Source organism: Rhineura floridana, chromosome 3 (assembly GCF_030035675.1).
Source record: "Rhineura floridana isolate rRhiFlo1 chromosome 3, rRhiFlo1.hap2, whole genome shotgun sequence".
NCBI lineage: Eukaryota > Metazoa > Chordata > Lepidosauria > Squamata > Rhineuridae > Rhineura > Rhineura floridana.
In genome coordinates, this window is record NC_084482.1 from 90,054,336 (window position 1) to 90,076,686 (window position 22,351).

Genomic DNA, 22,351 nt, shown 5'->3' on the forward strand with positions numbered 1-22,351 from the left:
TCGCGTTAGGTACTCCTAGATGGGGTTACCGAGGATGGCGTGCCGTTCTTACTTCTGAACTGCTCATCTAGATCGTAGGAATAGGAGCACAATGCTGTTTTTCCTCACAGGAACTGAGGTTTTATTCACTGAAGTCATGTGGGGATATCCCTAAACTCTTTTGGGTTTGGCTTCCTTAGGATAAGTTGCCGTATCTCCCTGTTGTGGACAAGAAGTAGTCTGGGAAATGGGGTGTGTGTGATGAGGAAAGGAAGCCCACTTGTAGAATATCATTTTAACAAGTAACTGTTTTGCTACTTTAAAGAGGAGCCTTTCCTTCTGTGTCTTCATTTTAACCTCGCTGTGAGAATATATTTACACATTCCTAAATGTGAAACTTATCTCTGTTCTGTGGGGTGAGGCAAATTTTGAATTGGGTGCACACCTGCATAGATCTGAATGTGCATTAATGTGCCCCCTACTTTCACAACCTCCCCCCCTTTTTTAGATCCTATAAACCAGTCAGATGGCTGTAAAGATTTTATGTTTGCATACCTGACTCAGACCCTGTGCATGTGGTAGGTCCATGCAACCCATCCTGGATAGAGAAATGCTGTACCTACAAATGTGTCTACAGTGTAGCAGCTGAAGGGCATTCAGGACTGAAAGGACATCTAATAAGGGCCCTGTTGGATCAGACCAAACACTCTCTAGTCCAGCATACTCTGGTTCAATGACCAACCAGATGCCTATGGAAAGCTCACAAGCAGACCAGGCCTGGCCTAAGACATTTTGTTGATTGAGGTGGAGTAGCAAATGAAGCCCCCTTCCCCCAGTTAAGGTTCCCAGTAACAGCCAACTTATTTTGATGCCTGAGGTACAAAGTCCCATAAGCAGTTCTGCTCCTCTCTAACAATAAAATACAATACTCTTAAGTTAAATAAATAACTATTAAGTTAACTTTATTAACACTCCACCTCAGCTGCCTTGCTCTGCCTGATGGTAGTGCCAGCCCTGAGCAGGATATGCGGCAATAGCCCTCTCCCACTGTTGTTTATCAGCAACTGGTATTAATAAGCATGCCCGCTCTGATGCTGTTGGTAGCATATAGTTGTCGTAACTAGGAGTCTTTAGTAGCTACTGACAAACTCACGTAGCCTGCAAAACCTGTGGAGAAAATTAAATCCTCCTTCCATTTGGATTTTGTTTCATTCAGGAATGGGTAGTGGAGGATGAAAGAAAATATGTGTCTAGATTTTTCATTTATCCTTGCTTCTAATGAAAGTGACATTCACAAGAGCATGACAGGATGGAGTTGGGGACCAAGTGTCCTCTTTCTGGATGTCCATGTTGTTTGTTTCTGCAGTGCCACACGTGTTGCTAGCAGTTTGTAACTCATATAAATCACATCCACACCATACATTGAAAGCACATGACTCCTCCAGAGAATCCTGGGAACTGTAGTTTACCTTCTCACAGAACTACTGTTCCCAGCATCCTTAACAAATTGCAGCTCCCAGGATTCTTGGGTGGGGAGCCATGTGCTTTAAATGTATGATGTGCATGTGACTACAGTTTGTGTGTACCTTTAGGGGAGTTTGGAGTAATTTGGGGTTAAAGGGGCAGTGTAGATTTAGGGGTGCCCTTCATTTCATTGTCCTATTTTCCCCCTTAGCCCCAATCAAATGCCTCTCTGTTCTGGATTGTAAGGTCCTCGGAACAGGAACTCTAGAATGAAGCTCAGCCCTATGTGTTTCTGCAAGCGTGCTTCAACAGTAGTCTCTACCACTCTTCCCCAACCTGATGCCTTCCACATGTTCTGAACTACAGCTCTCATCAGTATAGCCTGTAGCCAGGGGTGGTGAGAGCTGTAGTCTAAAATATTTGGAGAGCACCAGTTTGGAGAAGGCAGCTCTCTACCATATAGATTTCCTCAGCTAAGTCAACTCATTAGGTCCAGTTCATGAAAATGGGCAGCTATATTTATAATATGCTGGAGAGATGCCCGGCATCTTTCTTACTGTTTACTGTATAACCCAGATGTTGGCACTTTAAAAAATAATTTATTTTTCTACAAAGTGCTCACTTCTTTTTGCCTTAAGAGTTCAGACCTTTTTCCTCCAGACAAATCTTTTTGGGGAGCCTAAATTGACTCTGCAGATCTCATTTTGTTTGCTGCCCTCGGCTTCTGGGAAAAAGCATGGGACATAAATTTAATAAATATCAATTGTGACTAGAAACTAATGAGAGGCCGGCTAGGCTCATCGCATGTGGGAAAATCATGTTAGCACTTTGCTGAGGAAAGATTTCTGAAAAACGTTTGCAAGAGTTTGAGGTTTAATTGAGGCTCAGGAAAGAAGTCGTGCCATAGCACTGGGTAAGGCTAATGATGCAGCTTGCTGAAAAGTTAGACAATAGGGATGAAAGGAACTGGCTTGGATCCCTGCGCTTTTAGTAAGCGCAACACAAAATGAATTACTGCATGACTGCCATGGTTTGTGTAATGCTATTGCTGTTTGCAGATTGTTTTGTGGAAGTAAGAATGAAAAACTGGGCATGTTTTGTAGCAGTTGCAATAGTGCCACAATTGCTTAAGGCTGCCTTAGCCAACCTGGTGCCCAGCATGCTGGCTTGGGCCGATGGAAGTTGTAGTCCAAAACATCTAGAGGGCACCAGGGTGGCTTCAGCAATGTGGAAGGAGACCAGTCTTGAAGAAGGCTTGTAATGGCTGTTCTGGCAAAGCAGTTTAATCTAATCTTCTCTGAAAATTCTGTTGACTAGACACAAAATAACTGACAAGAATAAACTGTCTGAAGTCAGTGGGGCCAATGTTCTGTTCCAACTACTCTAGAAGGCAAGAATTAGTATGCCTGCCTGAGCTACAAAGGGATGAGTTGAGGAGTCTCATTAGCTCCACTAATGAGCAGCAATTAGAGAGAGGAGTTTGACAAATGGAGGGCTGCTGCCAAAGAAAAACATTGAACTTGCATGGTTAGTGGAGGCAATGTAGCAGCTGCCACTGCTGGACTGGGATACTGCTGCAACTAACTGGAAATCATTTATTTTTGCCCCACTGTCCATAAACTCTAGACTTCCTAAACAGTGGTTGATGTGGGCAGATGTATTTGCTGGAGAAGAGCAGCCTCTCCTGCTAGTGCTGAAGACAGATGCAGGACTTGGGGGAGCAAAATGCTTTTCCCATTTCAAACTGGTTGGGCTCTCTTGCACACTTTAGCATAGCCAGTTGCTCCTGTTCTGTAAAAACCACTCCACTCAGCAATAAGAGAGAAGATGAAATAACTGGAAAGGAAGAGCAAAGAGGTATCCATGCTTGGATACCAGGTGGAAGAATGTGTCACTCCAAGAGTACCATAGCCCACTGTTAAAACACATTTATTTGCAAACTAACAGCCATTTAAATTGAACTTACTTTTAGTTGTGCCTAAGGACCATGCTCTGTTTATTGCCTTGCCTGGACTTTTGTGATTTTCTTTTCACTGGCCTTCCTCACTCCCACTTTAATCCTTTTCTCTCTGCTATCAGGGCTGTCCATCTTCCCAGTAATTGTGGGCTCTGGCCAATGAAGGCTTAATAAATAATAATAATAAAATTTTATTTGTGAGTCACCTATCTGTCCGAATTAATGGACACTCTAGGCGACGTACAATAGCATAGTAAAATACAATATACAAATCAAAAAGCCATACTCATCAGTTAATCTAAAACCAACCTTCAATTAATGCATCATAAAAACTAATCCACCCCAGCAATCTTATAGGCCTGCCTGAATAGCCAGGTCTTTAAGGCTCGGCGAAAACCCATCAGGGAGGAGGCATGTCGAAGGTCAAAAGGAAGGGAATTCCAGAGGGTGGGGGCCACAATCGAAAATGCCCTCTCTCTGGTCCGCACCAGCCTAGCTGTTTTGACTGGTGGGACCGAGAGAAGGTCTTGCGTGGCTGATCTTGTCTGGTGGCATAATTGGTGATACTGGAGGTGTTCCTTCAGATAAAGCTTAGCCTTTAAGATTCCACCAGAGCCTTACAGCACCCTCTTGTAATGTCTCTACTGAGAAGTAAGTGCCGTTTAGTTCAGTGGGGCTTCCTCCTTGGCAAGTTGATATAAGATTGCCAGAAAATCAACAAGGATCGCTGTATCTCTGGAATTTCCCCATAATTTTGATTGCTGTGCACCACTCCTTGGTTCCTTCAGTGTACCATTCATTGTGTTATCCTTACTTCATGGACTTATAAGCATAATTTTTCTTTGGACAAGGGCTTCATTGTTCAAGCAGAGGCCTCGGAATGGACTTAGCCTTCACTCCTTTTATTCTACGTGATCAAGTTTTTCCATTTCCTACACCTGCTTTCTCACTCCCTCTTTATACCCCCTTTCCTGTTTGTTTGTTTTTTCAATCTAGCCAAAGCAAAGTGCTCCCTAGGGTTTCAGTGAGGGAGAGAAGCAGTGCAGTCCTCTCTGTAAGCTTGCTCAAAAGTTAAGCTGCACTTCATTCGGTAAGGTTTACACTCCCCTCCCCCTGTAAGTGTGGCTTTTAGGCCTGTGCTTAGTTTTTCTCATTGGAGTAATGGGATGGGCATTCTTTGATATATGAGTAGCTAATGTCTTGTTAAGACACTGGGTTGGAAGTGGATTTACTTTAATTGTGTAACCGTAGCCATCAAATTTAGGGCTGTAACCCTGTGTACGCTCACTTAGAAATAAGCCCCATTGAACGCAGTGGGACTTACTTCTGAGTAAGCATGTATGGGGCTGGGCTGTAAGTAACACTATTGTAGGAAAACAGGAGTGCTGTTTTGCCTGGCTGTAGAGGGTGGTGAGATTTGGCAGTTCCTGTGGATCCTCAAGGCTAGCATAAGGCTCATTGCATAGCAGTACTTTTGCCTCTTCCTGATTGAGAGTGGCGAAGACCCTGAAGCAGGCAGTAGTCCCACCATCCACTTTCTTTTTATTTTCTTTTTCTTAAGTTATCATAAGAACAAAAGAAGAGCCAGCTTGGTCACGCCAATGGCCCATCTAGTCCAGCATCCTTTTCTCACAGTGGCCAACCATTTGCTCATGGGAAAACAGCAAGCAAGACCAGAGTGCAAAGAGCAGTTTCCAGCAACTAGTATTTGGAAGCATACTGCCTTCATCTATGTTGTTATAAACTAGATCTAACGCAGTATACAGGCAAGTTAAAAAAAACACCCAGAAATTTTAAAAATAGAATGCCAGAAATATTTACCAACAATTAACAAAAACAATCAGTATTTGCAACAGAAGGCACCCAGAAACAGCCTCCACATATCCCAAAAGATTTCTGAGAAAAGCTGTATTATCTTCTGGTGTTTAAAGACATTCATTGTTAAGACTGAACAGGCTTCCCTGGGGAGGGCATTCCACCAAGTTGGTGTCACCACTGAAAAGGCTTTGCTCCTGATAGACTCCTGCCAAACTTCATGATACCCCACCTCCAAGCTCTTTAAGACTTTATTGGTTTTTTAAAAGCACCGTGAATTAAATCTGGATACAAATAAGCAATCAGTGTACATCACATAACACTGGAATAATATGCTCCAGGCATCCAGTTCCATTCAGCAATCTGGCAGCAGCATTTTGCACCAATTGAAGTTTCCAGACACTTTTCAAAGGGAGTTGCACACAAATAATAATTTCCACAGCTCCTTTCAGGATATATTGTTCCGTGTTCTCTTCAGGCCTCTCTTCTGCAATGGTAGCCCATAGTTTTTTCTTGCTATAGTTCCAATGACTGACTATGTGGGAGGGAGTCTCTTGTCAATGCTTAATAAGCAAACAATGGCTCTTGGTAGAGAAGAAGTATTATAATATCCCCAAACTTGATGCCTCCCCCTACCCTTGGTATATGAGACCCTTGTGGTTATGAAATAAGTCTTCCAACGTGTTGCAGCTGCTGTTGCCACTGCTAGTAATTCCTGAGGTGCTTGGTCATGAAAATGCCTTTCAGGAGATATAGTCATGACTGTATTCAAGAATGTTTTTGCTATAACTTTGTGACTTCCCTTCAGCAGCACTTGTGGTCTCTGGTTTCCAGTGTGCTACTTCACATCCTCAGAAAAACACAACCTTCGTATGGTGTAGTGAACCTTATTTAGGATTGCAAGGCTTGAGGCCACAAATTGCATTACACATACGTATATTTCTTCTTGGCTATGTGTGTGTGAAAGAGAGAGAATATTGGGTGGGGATTCAGGATTTTTGTGCCATTTGGGGCACTTGGTTGCGATCACTAGCTGTCCAACAAATAGCTGATGGTCCCAAACAGGCCCAAGTGTTCCTGACGCCTCCTAGCCGTGTGCCCAGCAGTATAACTGGACATGACTTGGAGATTTTTGTACCTCTTCAGACTTGGAGTTCTCTGTCGTCTCTCAGTGTAGATGGAGGACTTCCTTACCCCTCTCTTTGGATAACTCAGTGGGAAGGCTAGGCCTCATAGTGTGTCCAGTGATGTCTCTGGAAGTGAGCCACAGCCTAGAGGCCTTTGAGCCTGCAGAAACAGGACAGACTGGGTTTCCCCTGCCCTCTGAGTGCCATGGCAAGGGTGGTAGCTCTGTTGTCAGATTATCAGTTTGGAATCCTTGTTCCAAAGCCTCAAAATTCTTGTGCATGCAATTCTCTCCAGTAGTTCCAGGGGGCAGGGGAGTGCCTCAAACACTCTGACAGAGGTTTGAATCCAGAAAACTGTTATATTACATAGTATATAAACAAAATAATTTATACTGTACATCATGTTGTTTATATGCTACGTTATATAAATGGTATACATAGTATAGTGTCAGTGGGACTCGAGCAGCCTATGTGGTGGCAAGTTGCAGCGCCACCAGTGTCCTAAACTTAACAATGTACGACTGACAAAGCTCAAGCTATCATTCAGCTGAAAGTCTTTTCCTCTGAACTGGATTTATATTAAATTATTAACCAGCTGTATTGAGAAGTCCCTGCCTCAGATCTCACCTCATCCATGACTTGGGCAAACCATTCTTTTCTCATCCTTTGTTTCCATCTGAAAATTTAGGGACAACCTTTGCCTTTTGTTACACTATTGTGATTAGGTGGTACAATATGCATACTTACATAACAGTGCATTCCACTGAATTGATTGGGGCTTCCTCCTACATAAATATTCATATGATTGGGCTGTAAATCTCACACATCAAAATGTTCATACAGCACTTGTTTTTATAATAAATTTGAGGCATATTGTATTTTGTAGTGGTAGCAAGTGTCAAATGGTTTGAGGTTATGATGACTCTGTTATCCATTCTGCGTGATTTTATGTCTCATTAGTATGTTTATAATACTGTCCCTTATTTGTGTTATAAAATGGAAATCAAAGGCTTGGAGGGAAAGGGAGTGTGTAAATAAATAATTAAATGAATATTTTCTGTACATAGATTCGTACCTTGCTCCTCCTCTCAACCAAAACAGGGGCTTGCTAGTTCATTTTAAAATGCCAAATGGAAGACATAGATTGGGCAAAGGCCATTCATAGTTAAGAAAATGATCTGTAGTAGTCTTCATACTCTCTGATGCTCTGGGGATGCCTGCTTATACAGCTGCTGCTGCTATATACTAAACACTACATGCATATGGAGAACCCTGCTTTCCAGAGAGCACTGGTCAAAAAGGGGAAGGGGAGCTGTCGCACATGTCTGCCTTCTTTCAGGTGGAAGTCCTAAGGTTGTATTCAATGTAGTGCTAAGGTAATTGTTCCATCAAGAATTTCTCCTCACATGATGGAACGTTCTTCCACTCTTTCCCCTGCACCCCCAAATCTGTTCTTGGGATTCCCACACCCTCCAGAGCAAATTTGGAGAGTGGTGTGGGTTGCATGGGGGGCAGAGGGAACCCTGTTGCACTACTGCTAACTGTACTGCAAGTTGAGTACCGTCCCTAGCATCTTTCTTTCCCCTCCCCGCTGAGCAAAGGAACTGAACATATATAATTGGATCTCACATACTGTGGTTGAGATGGCCTGATCAGTTGTGAGAGGGCCATGGCTGATTTGGAAGCCTGTAGGCTAGAGGTGGGGTACCTATGGCCCTCAAGATGTAGCTGGAACTCAACTCCCATCATCCTGATTGACTGTTTTGGCTGGGGCTGATGGGAGTCCCAACAACATCTGGAGGGTCACAGGTTAACCACCCCTGCTCTGTGCCCTAGTGGACCTTCTTGCCCTCCCTCTAGGTGATTCAGGAAGAGCAACAGGGAGGGTCCAATCCTTCCCGGCAGGGTACAGCAGTCTCTGATGTGTATAGGCCCTGGTTCACCCTGACTCCCCATTTCACTACCACAGAGACCTCCGAGCTGGTGGCCTGACCAACAATTTCTTTCTTTCTTTCCTTCCAATATTTATAGATTGCTTTTCACCATAAATGATCATAAAGCGGTTTACAGAACATTCCATAGAGCAGTACAACAATCAAATGATATGGTGTTTAAAACAATAAAAACATGTCTTGCTATGGAGAACACAACAATATCAGCAATAATGGATATGCTTAATTCCTTTCATATTTATCACATTGCCTAATCTTCTAAATGGTGTAAAATACAGGAACAGAATGTAGTCTGTAGGGGGTTGGACTTGATGGCCTTATAGTCCCCTTCTGACTCTACTATTCTATGATTACTAGGAGCCAACACGGATATATGAATAACAAATCCCGCCAAACTAATCTTATCTCATTTTTTGATTGGGTAACCTCCCTTGTAGACTGTGGGAATGCTGTGGACATAATATACTCGACTTCAGCAAAGCTTTTGACAAAGTGTCCCATGATATTCTGATTAGCAAGCTAGCTAAATGTGAGCTGGATGGAACAACTATCAGATGGATCCACAGCTAGCTCCAGAATCATACTCAAAGAGTGCTTATCAATGGTTCCTTCTCAAACTGGGTGGAAGTAACAAGTGGGGTACCACAGGGCTCGGTCCTGGGCCCAGTGCTCTTCAACATTTTTATTAACGACTTGGATGAGGAGGTACAGAGCATGCTTATCAAATTTGCAGATGATACAAAATTGGGGGGCATAGCTAATACCGTGGAAGACAGAAAGAAAATTCAAAGGGACCTTGATAGGCTGGAGCATTGGGCTGAAAACAACAGAATGAAATTCAACAGGGATAAATGCAAAGTTCTACACTTAGGAAAAAGAAACCAAATGCACAGTTATAAGATGTGGATACTTGGCTCAGCAGTATGACATGTGAGAAGGATCCTGGAATTGTCGTTCATCACAAGCTGAATATGAGTCAACAGTGTGATGTGGCTGCAAAAAAGGCAAACGCTATATTAGGCTGCATTAACAGTTTCCAAATAGCGTGAAGTATTAGTTCCCCTCTACTCAGCACTGGTTAGGCCTCATCTTGAATACTGTGTCCAGTTCTGGTCTCCGCACTTCAAGAAGGATGCAGACAAACTGGAACAGGTTCAGAGGAGGACAACAAGGATGATCAGGGGACAAGCCCTATGACTGAAAGAACTGGGCATGTTTAGCCTGGAGAAGAGAAGACTGAGAGGAGATATGATAGCACTCTTCAAGTACATGAAAGGTTGTCACACAGAGGAGGGCCGGGATCTCTTCTCAATCATCCCAGAGTGCAGGACACGGAATAATGGGCTCAAGTTGCAGGAAGCCAGATTTCAACTGGACATCAGGAGAAACCTCCTAACTGTTAGAGCCATACGACAATGGAATCAATTACCTAGAGAGGTAGTGGGCCCTCCAACACTGGAGGCCTTCAAGAGGCAGCTGGACAGCCATCTGTCGGGAATGCTTTGATTTGGATTCCTGCATCAAGCAGGGGGTTGGACTTGGTGGCCTTATAGGCCTCTTCCAACTCTACTATTCTATGATTCTAGTGCATGAGCCATCAGTGGACCAATGGGCAATTTCCAGTTAATAGCCAATCGCTTGCTGGGATTCTTGCAAAAAATGCTGACCTACATGAACATTTGGAGTTGCTGTACACTGATAGGTGTCATTGGACCATCTAGACTACTACTGTGATTGGCAGTGGCTCTTCCCATGGTCTGTTCCAGAAAGGCATGTTTGCCCAGGAAACGTAGAATAATTTAATGATATCCATGGCTCAGTAGTCACTCAGATGGCTCAGTAGTTACTGCGGTTTTCCCAGTTTAATTACAGATTTAACTAGGGTAAGTTTGGCTATCCCTGAGGCGTTCCTGGTCATACCTTCTTGCATGGAAAATAACCTGCGGAACAACCTGGCTAAATAAATACTCTGAATACAATATTTTTTTAAAAGGCAATATTTGAGCCACATGCACCAAGTTTCTACAAAACAATATTGCTCCTACCTTGTTTAAAAAACAAGATTTATCAGTTCACTTTGAGATATGTAATTTGCCTAGGTTAGAATGAACATGTCTGGCTTTATCCTTCAACATCTCCCCACCCCCATTGTATGTGTTCAAGGGAAACTTGATAAGAATGTTCATCTCCCATTTCAGGAATACATTGGGGAAACCAGAACAAAAGAAATGCTTGTTTTTAAAAAGGCAAAGGGAAGGGGAGTCAGTGGTGAAATGGTTTATTGTTAGCGCCATTGCAGTGCAGAACCATTTTAATGGGTGTCTCAGCAAAATAAGCCTATTTAAATTGATTTACTGCATCAGATGTTATCTTAAGTCATATCAACATGTCTGTTTGATTTATTTATTTATTATTTTATTTATATCCCACCCTTCCTCCCAGCAAGAGCCCAGGGCAGCAAAACAATCTTTAAAATAGTTCTATTTCTATACCATTAAATCCTGTTTTCAACACAGAATAAAGCAGACTTTCTGGTTAGCTTGCAAATAAGTGTGAGGATCAAAGGAAGTATTAGCGTTGCAGGTTGCACTGAATGCATTTTGCATGTGGTATGTACCTGACAGGTGCAGCACTTAGTGGAAAGCATAACACTCTTAACTGCTGAAACAAAGTCGTCTTAGCTAACAATACATTTATGTTGATCCAGTCCAAAACCCATTCAAAGCAACTGCAAGCTCTGCAGAGGACTTTGGATCCTGCAGTTCGGTACATCTTAACTGGGGTGGTGTTAATGGGTAATCCATTGTAATTTAGAGGGTCTCTGCAGAGTACTGTGGATATCCTTTACATCTTGTTTTGTTGCAAGGGCAATCTTTAAAATATAAACTGATGATCAGGATATCTTCTGATATTATCATAGATTGCTTATACCCTTTGCAGCCTGTTAGCCTGAGTTCTATAGAGCAATTCAGTGATGTCTTTAATGGGCCAGCTGATGTTCAAAATGCTTGGTCAGGTTCTACGGTACACAGAACTCAAAGCAAAATAACCCAGTGAAACTTTTTACATGTGCAAGCTGCAGATAAACTTGCTACAATGTTGTCATGCAGTTTAGAACAATGGAGCAGAAAAGTCTATGCCAGAACCGTTATATTAACAGGATTACACTCCCACAGGACTTGATTCAGGGGTCAGGTTAGCCCCCCCCCGTATTTTGAGCATAAATTTGTCCCTTAACAGAATTGCTTGCCTTGCTAAAATAGCAGAGGTGATTGTGCTGCATCTGTGTCTCTTGTGAAATGCTATCGCTGTTCTCCAGAGTCTACTGATAAGGACACGTACGCCCCTGATAACTTGACTGTGGCAGGATGTGCCTTTGCTAGTGTGGCCTCTTGATGCTGCCAGTTTCTGCAGCAAACAATGTACTGAAGTAACTTCCTGCAGAAAATGTGGTCTAGCTTGTTGTTTTTGTAAAGGGCTCTGTTCTGTTAATATTGCAACACACCCAAACTATAACAATTCTCTATTTTCAATGTCAAATAGCCGTTTACCTATAGCATAATAAAAATGACTGTCTGCTTACTGTCCTTCCCCATCCAATGCAAAATCCTCCTTTTTCAGGCTACAGTCCTAACCCCATTTATCTGGGAATAAGCCCCATTATATTCAATAGGACTTACTTCTGAGTAGATATTTATTTACTTATAAAAATATTTATATACCTTTCTTCATTTTAAAAACATCAAAACAGTTTACAACCTATAAACACAGAATAAAACCATATAAAAATTTAAAATCAGACATTAACTATTGCAGAAAGATATTGTCTCAATTGCCTGCATAAGCCTGGTGACACAAAAGTTTTCAGTAGGAATTTGAAAATCAGAATAAAAGGTGCATGCTGACTTTTTATAGGCAGAGCATTCCACAGAACTGGGCCAATGACACTAAAGGCTTGATTTCTTGTCAGATGAGCCTCGCTGACTCGGGGGATGACCAAAGATGTTCCAGCAGGTTATCTCAGTGATTGAGCTGGGATATAAGGGTTCATATATATTATATACGTGGTTAAGATTGTGCTGTAATTCAAACATTTTGAGATGATTATTTGTAGCATGCAACAATTGGGGTATTCCCTACACAGCCTCGAATTTTTTGAACACCCAAAACTTCCTTCCTTCCCTTGAGATCATTTTGCCAGATGTATCTTTGTTATTTCTTAGCTAAGAGAAATCCATTTTGACCCTATCTTGGTGCTACATTTCCTGGATTTCAAGCAGAATTTTAACTAGGAATTTATCTTTGGCTACTTGCATGCATAGCAATTACAGGTCAGTGCTATTTTTCATCAGTGAATATAATGTTATGCTGTGGAAGAAGTTACTTTCCGCCTGGTGATGTGAATGAGCTGCTAGTGAGTATGTCAGTTGAAGAACTACCCAGAAGGATTAGGTGACTGAAAATGAACACACTGCATTTGATAAGTTTATTTGCAGAGTTGTGCCAAACAACAAAAAACCCAAAAGGGTGGGATTAAATTAAAATTTAGGCTCAATCTAATGAAGTGGTCATGGTTAGGAAACATAACAAGCTGCCTTATACTGAGCCAGACCATTGGACCATCTAGTTCAGTATTGTCTTCACTGACTGGGAGCAGCTCTCCAAGGTTTCAGACAGAGAAAGGTCTTTCCCAGCCCTATCTGGAGATATCAGGCATTGAACTAAGAGTTAATCCCAGCAGTTTTACAAGGCTGTTGCCACCAGCTCCAAAATTGGGGGGGCAGCCTTGGGGCTGACTGACAGTAGCATGGAGCAAAAAAGGTTGGTGGGAGAGGGTTATAGCTTCTGACCAAAAGTGCTAAGGACACCTTCAAGCAGGGGCCCTCAGCTGTCCACTATCCCCTCCCATCCTTCCCTTGGAGAAGGACATGGGTAGGGAACACCACCTCTTGAAGGGGATCAGGGAGCCTTGAAGTGGCAACATCCTTCTGACCAGCCTGCCCTTTGGAAAAGGTCTGGTGGGGGTGTGTGGAGTTGGATGCCTCTGTTTGACGCCACTTGGGGCACCTTCAGGCAGCTGTGCCCAACTAGCCACTCTCCCCCACATTCCCTTTCATAAGGAAGGGCATGGGGGGTTTGCCTAAAGAGAATGTGGGTTAGGAGCTGGTAGAAACTAGTTTGTGGTTGGCTAGAAATGTAAAATTTCCAGAAATTTTGAAGCCTTGGGGGGGGGGATGGGTTTTTTCCATTTTTTTCCAGAAACAGACATTTTTGGAAAAATTGAAAAAAGCAATATTAGCACTATTTACGGATTGAAAATCACTTCCATTACTTCAAGAACATCAAATGTAATTATGTTCGAGTTGGTTTGGCATAAAATTATCACATTTGGTATAGTAAAAGTACATTTTATTCAGACTTATTACAATTGAATTCACTTTTTAAATTTTTTACTTTTTTTGTAGCAAATGGATCTACAAGATCCTGAACTGTAAGATACACCTGAACTGTAAGGAACCTCTTTCATTTTGCCAGTTTATGAGGAGCAGGCAAAAAACAATTAAAAAAAACACACAAAAGAAACCATCAACATTAATCACAAAGAAAATTATTTATGCCTCCGCTAGTCCTCCACAGTGTGAAGCAGACATAAAGCATCCATTCCCATAAAAAGAACTGAGCTAAGGGGGCGGGGGACACCAAGATTCAATGAAACATTTTATTCATCATGATAAAGTAAAACGTTCCATAATCCATTTTTTCTTCATTATTTTTTAATTTTTCCAACTTTTCCAGGAGAAAAAAGGCTTCTGGAAAAAATGGAGAATCCCCTTTTTCCCCCTGATTTTTTCCATTTTCCCCCCAGGCCTTCACATCTCTATGGTTGGCTAGCCAAAAAGTATAAAACTCTAGTTAAAGAACTATGGATTGACATCAGAGACATTATCAGGGAAGAATGCAAAAAGACAATACCTCTAGTTAAAAAGAGAGAAAGACCTCAATGGATGACTGAAGAAACTCTTAAAATGGTTAAAGATAGAAGGAAAGCAAAAGGAGACAGAAACATGGTCAGAACCCTAAATGCAATAATACAGCAAGTAGCACATAGGGACAAAGAACTATTACAATAGTTATTGTAAATAAATAGAAGAGGACAACAAAAAAGGTAGAACAGGAGTCTCATGCCAAAATATTAGAGAAATTAAAGGGAAATTTAAACCAAGAGTAGGGATGTTGAATAATCAACAGGGAAACACACTAACTGACTGAGATAAAATAAAAGGAAGATGGAAGCAATACACTGAAGAACTCTATAAAAGAAATGCAAAGATGACATATTAATTCACGGAGGAACCGTATGATGAAGAACCAGAAATTTTAGAATGTGAGGGGTAAGCTGCTCTTAAAATACTTGGAAGAAACAAATCACCAGGAACAGATAGCATACCAATAGAGTTGCTACTAGTTACTGAGACTGAATCTATCCAAATTTTGACAAAAACTTGTCAACAATTATGGAAAAGAAAATAATGGCCCACAGACTAAAAGCATTCAATATACATCCCAATTCCAAAGAAAGGGGATACCAGGGAATGCAGTAATTATCGAACTATTGTCTTAATATCCCATGCAAGTAAAGTAATGCTCAAGATTCTACAACAAAGGCTCTTACCATATATGGAGCAAGAAATGCCAGATGTCCAATCTGGATTTAGAAAGGTAAGAGGTACAAGAAAAAAGAGTTTTATTCTGTTGTACACCGCCCTGAGAGCCTGTTGCTAAAGGGCGGTTTAAAAGTGCAATAAATAATCATCATCATCATCATCATCATACTGCAAACATATGCTGGATAATGGAACGGACCAAGGAATTTCAGAAGGAAATCACCCTGTGCTTTATAGATTACAGCAAACCCTTTGATTGTGTAGATCATGAAAAACTGTGGAATGCTTTAAAAGAAATGGGGGTGCCACAGCATCTGATTGTCCTGATGTGCAACCTATACTCTGGAGAAGAGGCTACTGTAAGGACAGAATATGGAGAAACTGATTGGTTCTCATTCAGAAAGGGTGTGAGACGGATGTATTTCATCACCCAATTTGTTTCATCTATATACAGAACATAGAGAGCCAGTGTGGCACAGTGGTTAGAGTGCTGGACTACAACCAGGGAGACCAGGGTTTGAATCCCCGCACAGCCATGAAGCTCACTGGGTGACTTTGGGCCAGTCACTGCCTCTCAGCCTCAGACGAAGGCAATGGTAAACCACCTCTGAATACCACTTACCATGAAAACCCTATTTATAGGGTCGTCATAAGTCAGAATTGACTTGAAGGCAGTACATTTATTACATTTCTTTATATGCAGAACATATCATACAGAAAGTGGGATTGGACCAAGATGAAGGAGGTGTGAAAATTGGAGGGACAAATATCAATAATTTCAGATATGCAGACGATACCATGCTACTAGCAGAAACCAGTAATGATTTGAAACAAATGCTGATGAAAGTTAAAAAGGAAAGCACAAAAGCAGGTCTACAGCGGAATGTCAAGAAGACTAAAGTAATGACAACAGAAGATTTATGTAACTTTGAAGCTGATAATGCGGAAATTGAACTTGTCAAGGATTATCAATACCTTGGCACAGTCATTAACCAAAATGGAGACAATAGTCAAGAAGTTAAAAGAAGGCTAGGACTGGGGAGGACAGCTTGAGAGAACCAGAAAAAGTCCTCAACTGCAAAGATGTATCACTGAACACTAAAGTCAGGATCATTCAGACCATGGTATTCCCAATCTCTATGTATGGATGTGAAAGCTGGACAGTGAAAAAGCGGGTAAGAGAAAAATAAACTCATTTGTAATGTGTTGGAGGAGAGCTTTTCAGATACACTGGACTGCAAAAAAGACAAATAATTGGGTGTTAGAACAAATTAAACCAGAACTGTCACTAGAAGCTAAAATGATGAAACTGAGGTTATCGTACTTTGGACACATAATGAGAAGACATGATTCACTAGAAAAGACAATAATGCTGGGAAAAACAGAAGGGAGTAGAAAAAGAGTAAGGCCAAACAACAGATGGATTGATTTCCATAAAGGAAGCCACAGCCCTGAGCTTACAGGATCTGAACAGGGTGCTTACAAAAGATGCTATTGGAGGTCACTGATTCATAGAGTCAAAATCGACTTGAATGTGCATAACAAAGTGCTACAGATTAAAATACAGTATTTGAAACCCATTTTGCACCGAAGTTGCAAAGTTGATTAGAACGGATGTGGCTGTGGCTGTGGCTGTGAGACAAAAGCAAAACTAGTACTGTGACTGGAAATAAAAGAAGAATCTGGTAAAGTTATTCCCTGAGCTGGAGCTGTCAGTCACAGAACTAGAGCGATCAGTCACAGAACTGTGTTCTCTGCCTCTCCCCTTCTTTCTGCCTGACATTTTCCATGTGGGGGGAGTTTGAATGAGGCTTCAAAACATGTGTGTATGTGTGTGGAAGCCAGAATCCCTCTCTAGGCTACAAAAACATACCAAACTAATTGGGAGTCTTCCAGAGGCTTCAAAATGGTTCCAAAGCCCCCTCTTTCACATTGGATCAGAACCACCTCTGATTCTGAGGGGGGTCAAACATCTCCCAGGTGGGGATTCTTGTCTCTGTGCCTCATCTAAGCTGAATATACATCCCTTATAGGTGTCATATGAATACTGAGAGAGGCTTGTGTGTGGTTGAGCTTTGGCAATAAAGCAAGCTGCAGATGCCCCACTGGAACCCCCATGATTGCAGTGAGTGAAATATTTGTTGCTATGATTGTGGAAATTTGCTGCTGGCTATAGTCTGAACCAACTCTTAAAGGGTGTGAAGAGCTGTCAGTGGTCATTTCTGGACATTAAATCCCAAACTGCCAGGCCTCTGCTGCAACTGCTAGATGCCTCAGTCTCTTTATGGAGCAAATTATGTCTGAAAGCAAGCAGAAATTGAAATTTCTGATAATTATGTAAAACTTCAGCAAACGTCTTTAAGAGGAAAATGCCAACATAAGCACTGATGACCCTGAAATGCTTCATATATTCCAGGGATTAGTGTGTGCATTATGTGAGGTCTGAAACTCTTAAAGGAGAATGTTCGACTCAGTCAGTCCAAGTCTTTCTTGCCTTTTGTGTGACACTCAATCAGGGCCGGATTAAGCTGAGGAGGGCCCCTAGGCTGATTCTGAGCTGCCTGCCGTCCTGTCACATCCCATGTGTAGCACGCATGCATGCCATCAACCAAGATGGCGGCAGAGGCTTCAGCCCCTTAGGGAAACCTCGGCCGCCATCTTGATTGATGGCAAACTGCAAAAAACAGCAGAGAAAAAGGTAAGTGAAGCAGGGGTATAGTGGGCGGTTCGGAAGCTCTTGTCCCACAATCCGCAGCTCCTGTCCTGCTTCCGCGGATCGCGGGCCCCCAAGAGCTCCGGGCCCCTAGGCTTCAGCCTACTCAGCCTAATGGATAATCTGGCCCTGCATTCAATCTTGAACTTCCCTTTCCAGGGGAAGGCCATAGCTCAGTAGTAGCAGGGCCGGTTCTAAAGGGTGGCCAGGTTGGGCACTGGCCCGACGGCCCTGGAGCTACAGGGGGGCCTCAGCTGCCCCTTCGCTCCCCTTCTGCGATCTGTGGGGCCCCCCCACACCCCTCCACCTACCTTTCTGCTGTCTTTTACCATTGCCCTTAATGAAGATGGTGGCTGCAGTTTCCCTAGGGTACTGAAGCCCCTGCCGCCATCTTAGTTGATGGCAGAGATGCTCACGCATAGCACACACACGTGCCATCAACAAAGATGGCGAAGGAGGCGTCATCCCCTTAGGGAAACCGCCGCCGCCATCTTTGTTAAGGGCAATGGTAAAAGACAGGAGACAGGTAGGTGGGGGTTGGGGTGTGTGCGCGTGCATGCACACACACATGCCGGGGGCCAGGGCAAGCTGATGCCCAAGGGCCCCGGCATTCCTGGAGCCGGCCCTGAGTAGTAGAGTGTCTGCCTTGCATTTAGACTGACCCAGTTCAATCCCCAGCATACCCAGGAAGGGCTGGGGGGGACCCCTGCCTGAAACGTTGGAGATCCTGCTGCTAGTCAATGTAGACAATACTGATCTGGATGGACCAGTGGTCTGACTTGGTATAACGCAGCTTCCTTTATTCTTATGTTACTTCCCTTTCTCTTGCCCAGTTGAGACTTTCTGGCCTTCACAACAATATACAGAATTTCTGGGGCTGTTGAAAGGCTATCTAAGGCACTGTTCTTCAACCTTGGGTCCCCAAATGTTGTTGGACTACGACTCCTATCAACCCCAGCCAGCTTAGCTAATGGCCAAGGATGATTGGAGTTGTAGCCCAACAACATCTGGGGACCTAAGGTTGAAGAACAACAATTAAAGCAAATATGGCTGGAATACTACCCGTTTTCAATTCTTAGGCCTTCTCCCCCCCCCCCCCGGAAGGTGATAAGTATTTGCATCTCCCATTTTCAGTTGTCCTGGTTAACGTAAAAGCAATTCTGATGAGCTCTGCCATAAAATGGTGTCATATAACAAGTGCTTTGTTCTGTGACAAGTACTCTCGCCTTCTGAAACACATCTCTAGCTATGATGGCTGGAGAAATAATAGTGCCTCTCTGCACAGCCTGTCCCGTTGTTGCTGTATTTTTGCAGCTTCACGTTTATAGCAATCCACTGCTCTGCATTTTTCTTCCTGCTTGGCCCCTGCAGGCTTTCTAATCCACTTCAGGCTTCTTTCTGAATGCCCAATGGCTTCCACAAAGCCATTGCCTCTTCTCTGGAGTGATATCTACCTATTTTTTAAAAATGCGCTGCACTTTAATATTCGACTTCTTGCAGGGTGGGGCTCTTCAGTCTGGTTTTCATCCCATTCACTCAGCCAAAACTGCATTAAGATGGCAAACTGAACTATTGGTTGGCAGTGGAGGAGCTTTATTTATTTAAAAGCATTTATAAGTTGCTTAATATTTTAAAAATCTCTGAGTGGTTAATGGAGGAGTGTAGGTATTGCCACAGCCCAGCCGCTCATGATGGCCAAGGTGCGCCGGGGGGGGGAAGGAAAAATGCCTCTTTGCTATGCCAGTTTCCAGGCTGGTGCGGTGAAGAGGCCTGGATCAGACCCATTGAAGGCAGCAGGGGCAGTGGATCGTGTGACAGCCCAGCTCTGTGCCGCTCCCACTGCTTGAAACACCCCATTTCAGGGGTTTCTGCTTGCCATTGCTGGTGGAGATAGCAGCAGCAGCTTCCACCCACCTGCTGTTTGGGTAGGCACTTGGGGCATTCCTTGCTGATGGAACTTTCCTGCCAGCAGACCTGGGCAGGACTCAGTGAAGGTACATCTCTGTCTCATGTAAATCCCTGCCAGCAAGGTGGATTAGAAGTCTGGATTGCTCTGCAAGTCTCCTTCTTAAAACTTGAAGGCTCTACTCCTTGTGTTATTTGCAGCATCCAGTACTATGGTTTAATCCACCCTCTTAATCTTTCTTTTATATTGGTTTTCATGGTACAGTTCATTCTTCAGGCTGTTCTTATCTGGCCACTTGTTTCTTTTGCATTTCTGTCACTATTTATTTAACAAAATTTATATACCGCTTGACTGGAAAAAACCTAAGCGGTTTACAAAAAACATTGAAAATTGTAAATAAAACAATAAAAAACAAGTAACTAAAACATTTTTAAAACAACTAACTAAAATGTTTAGCTCTTGTTCTTCCATCGTCCTGTAGGTTTCCCCCCAGCATTTCATAAACTGAGACCAATTTATGACCTTGCTTTCATTTTCCATCTAGGTAATCTCAATTATTTTTCAAAATATATAATATATAAGTGTCCATGTACCACTCAGAGTGGCTTACAACAATTTAAAATTGCAATAAAAATATATTAAAATACAAAAACTAAAATAATAAAATATATAAAATGCACAACAGGTACAAAACACAACATTAAAAACCATTTTTAAAACAACAGTGGCAGAGATAATAGGTAAAAATGACCTTGGCAGGAAAAAGCCCACTAGAATAAAAATCTACTGCCATTTTCACCTGAGGTTTTTGTGTATCCATTGCCACTTTTATACAGACAACGTTCATCTCTTCATGCTGTTGTCATCGTCTTGATGTTGTTTTCCCTCTTGAGTGACAAAAACCCACCTCTAGTTTAGTATAAATAAAAGCAGGTTTATAAATGACATGATTACAGAGGAAAAGTACAGTATCCTCTTCCTTCTTCTGTTCTAGATAGTAAATTGTTGACTGCTTTTGTACGACAGTTATATAATCCTCCTCTCCTATATCCATTTGGGCCTAAAAAAATTTGTCCGAATGCACTTCCAGCTGGTAGCTATACCCATCACCAAACCTCTGTGGTCAGTGGATTCCTGAAATGGACAAAATGGTCTTCCGCTTAGTTCAGAACATAAATAACTTTTCAGAGCAGCAAATATAAAATAGCAGGGTAAAATTAGGTCAGTTATAGGCAAAAGCAGGTAAGGAATGGGGATGGAGTCTGGTTACTGGCTGAAAGTGCACACATGGCAGCATGTCTGAAATTCTGAACTGTCTACATTTTATTTGGAATTACATTTGTAAACAGGACCCTGGTCCCCTGCTGCACTCTCCACCATAAGAATCCCTGAAGAAGGCCGGTTTTGTGAGGCACCACCAGTTCCAGCTGAAAGACGCTGGCCCTGGTAGGAAAGATTTCTGGTAATAGGAAGAAGAGAAGGAGAAGAACTAATCTTGCTACAAGGACCTACTTAATCTTGACACATTTCTGGCATTTTGTACAAAGAGTAAACAAAACATACAATCACTGCAGCATTGGCTGTCTAAACCCCATTCCCTTGTCCTGACTCATACTGGCCATGTAACCTACTCTTTAGCAGTGTGTTTCCTAAGAAATTCATTGCAATAAGTTGCTAGGAAACATATAGCAAGTATAGGAGGTTCTGTCTTCATTATCAAATATTCTTCCGAATCCCCCTTCCCCCCCCCAACACACACACATATACACAGAGCTACAGGCCAGATTTCCTACTAAGGAGGGGCCATAGCTTGATCGTAGATTACATGCTTTGCATGCTGAAGGTTGCATGTTCAATCCCTGGTCTCTCCAGTTAAAGCATCTCCAGCATTCTGAGATGCTGGAGAGCCACTGCCAGTCAAAGTAGACACTGCTGGACTAGATGGGCTGGTACTCGGTTTCATATGCCCTTAAACTTCAGGTCACTGATGTATGTTGTTGCTTGTACCCTCTGGGAGCCTTAAGGCTGGTACACAATTTGGGCAGAACATTATAAAAGAACAAGCTGGAGTTTACATTATTTTTTACCCTTGTACTCACTGTCCCTTTCCCATACTCTGTTCTGGAATTGATTGTCTTAAAGAAAAATAAGCATGCTCCCTACTTGTCTCTGTACTGCTTTATGTTGCTTCTCAGAGCTGGTTTTGCATGACATGGTCATTCAAACTGGCTTAGGAACAATATGTGGGCTCTGGAGAGGAGCTCACAGCCACTTTGCTTCTCCCTGGTCCTTTTTACTGCCATGTCATGCTGAGATAAGCCGAGGTTTGGCTTAGTATGTCTTCTGAGATGGGCCTCGTGGCTAAGCTTTGGGTTTCTATGATGAAAAAAGGCAGGGTAGAAATGTAATAAATAATTAATAAGCTGTAATGCTGGGAAAAACAGCAGGGAGTAGAAAAAGAGGAAGGCCAAACAAGAGATGGATTGATTCCATAAAGGAAGCCACAGACCTGAACTTACAAGATCTGAACAGGGTGGTTCATGACAGATGCTCTTGGAGGTCGCTGATTCATAGGGTCACTATAAGTTGTAGTCGACTTGGAGGCACATAACAACTCCTTGCTAACTATGAACTGTAGCCAAGGCTTATGGTGCTATGCAAACTGGGTCATTCAATCAGCAGCCAAGGTTGGCTATGGCTTATGGTTAATGAGGATCAAGCTTAACCACAGTCCTGGTTTGGATTATATGCTAAGCCAATTCTTGGTTTATCT

At 42.5% G+C, this 22,351-nt stretch overlaps 1 protein-coding gene across 3 annotated transcripts in view; it reads left to right on the top strand.

Annotated features, from left to right (window-relative positions):
* Positions 1 to 22,351, top strand: part of STK10 (serine/threonine kinase 10) — a 113,480-nt gene that overhangs the window by 2,019 nt on the left and 89,110 nt on the right. The gene's annotated exons all lie outside the window — the stretch shown is intronic.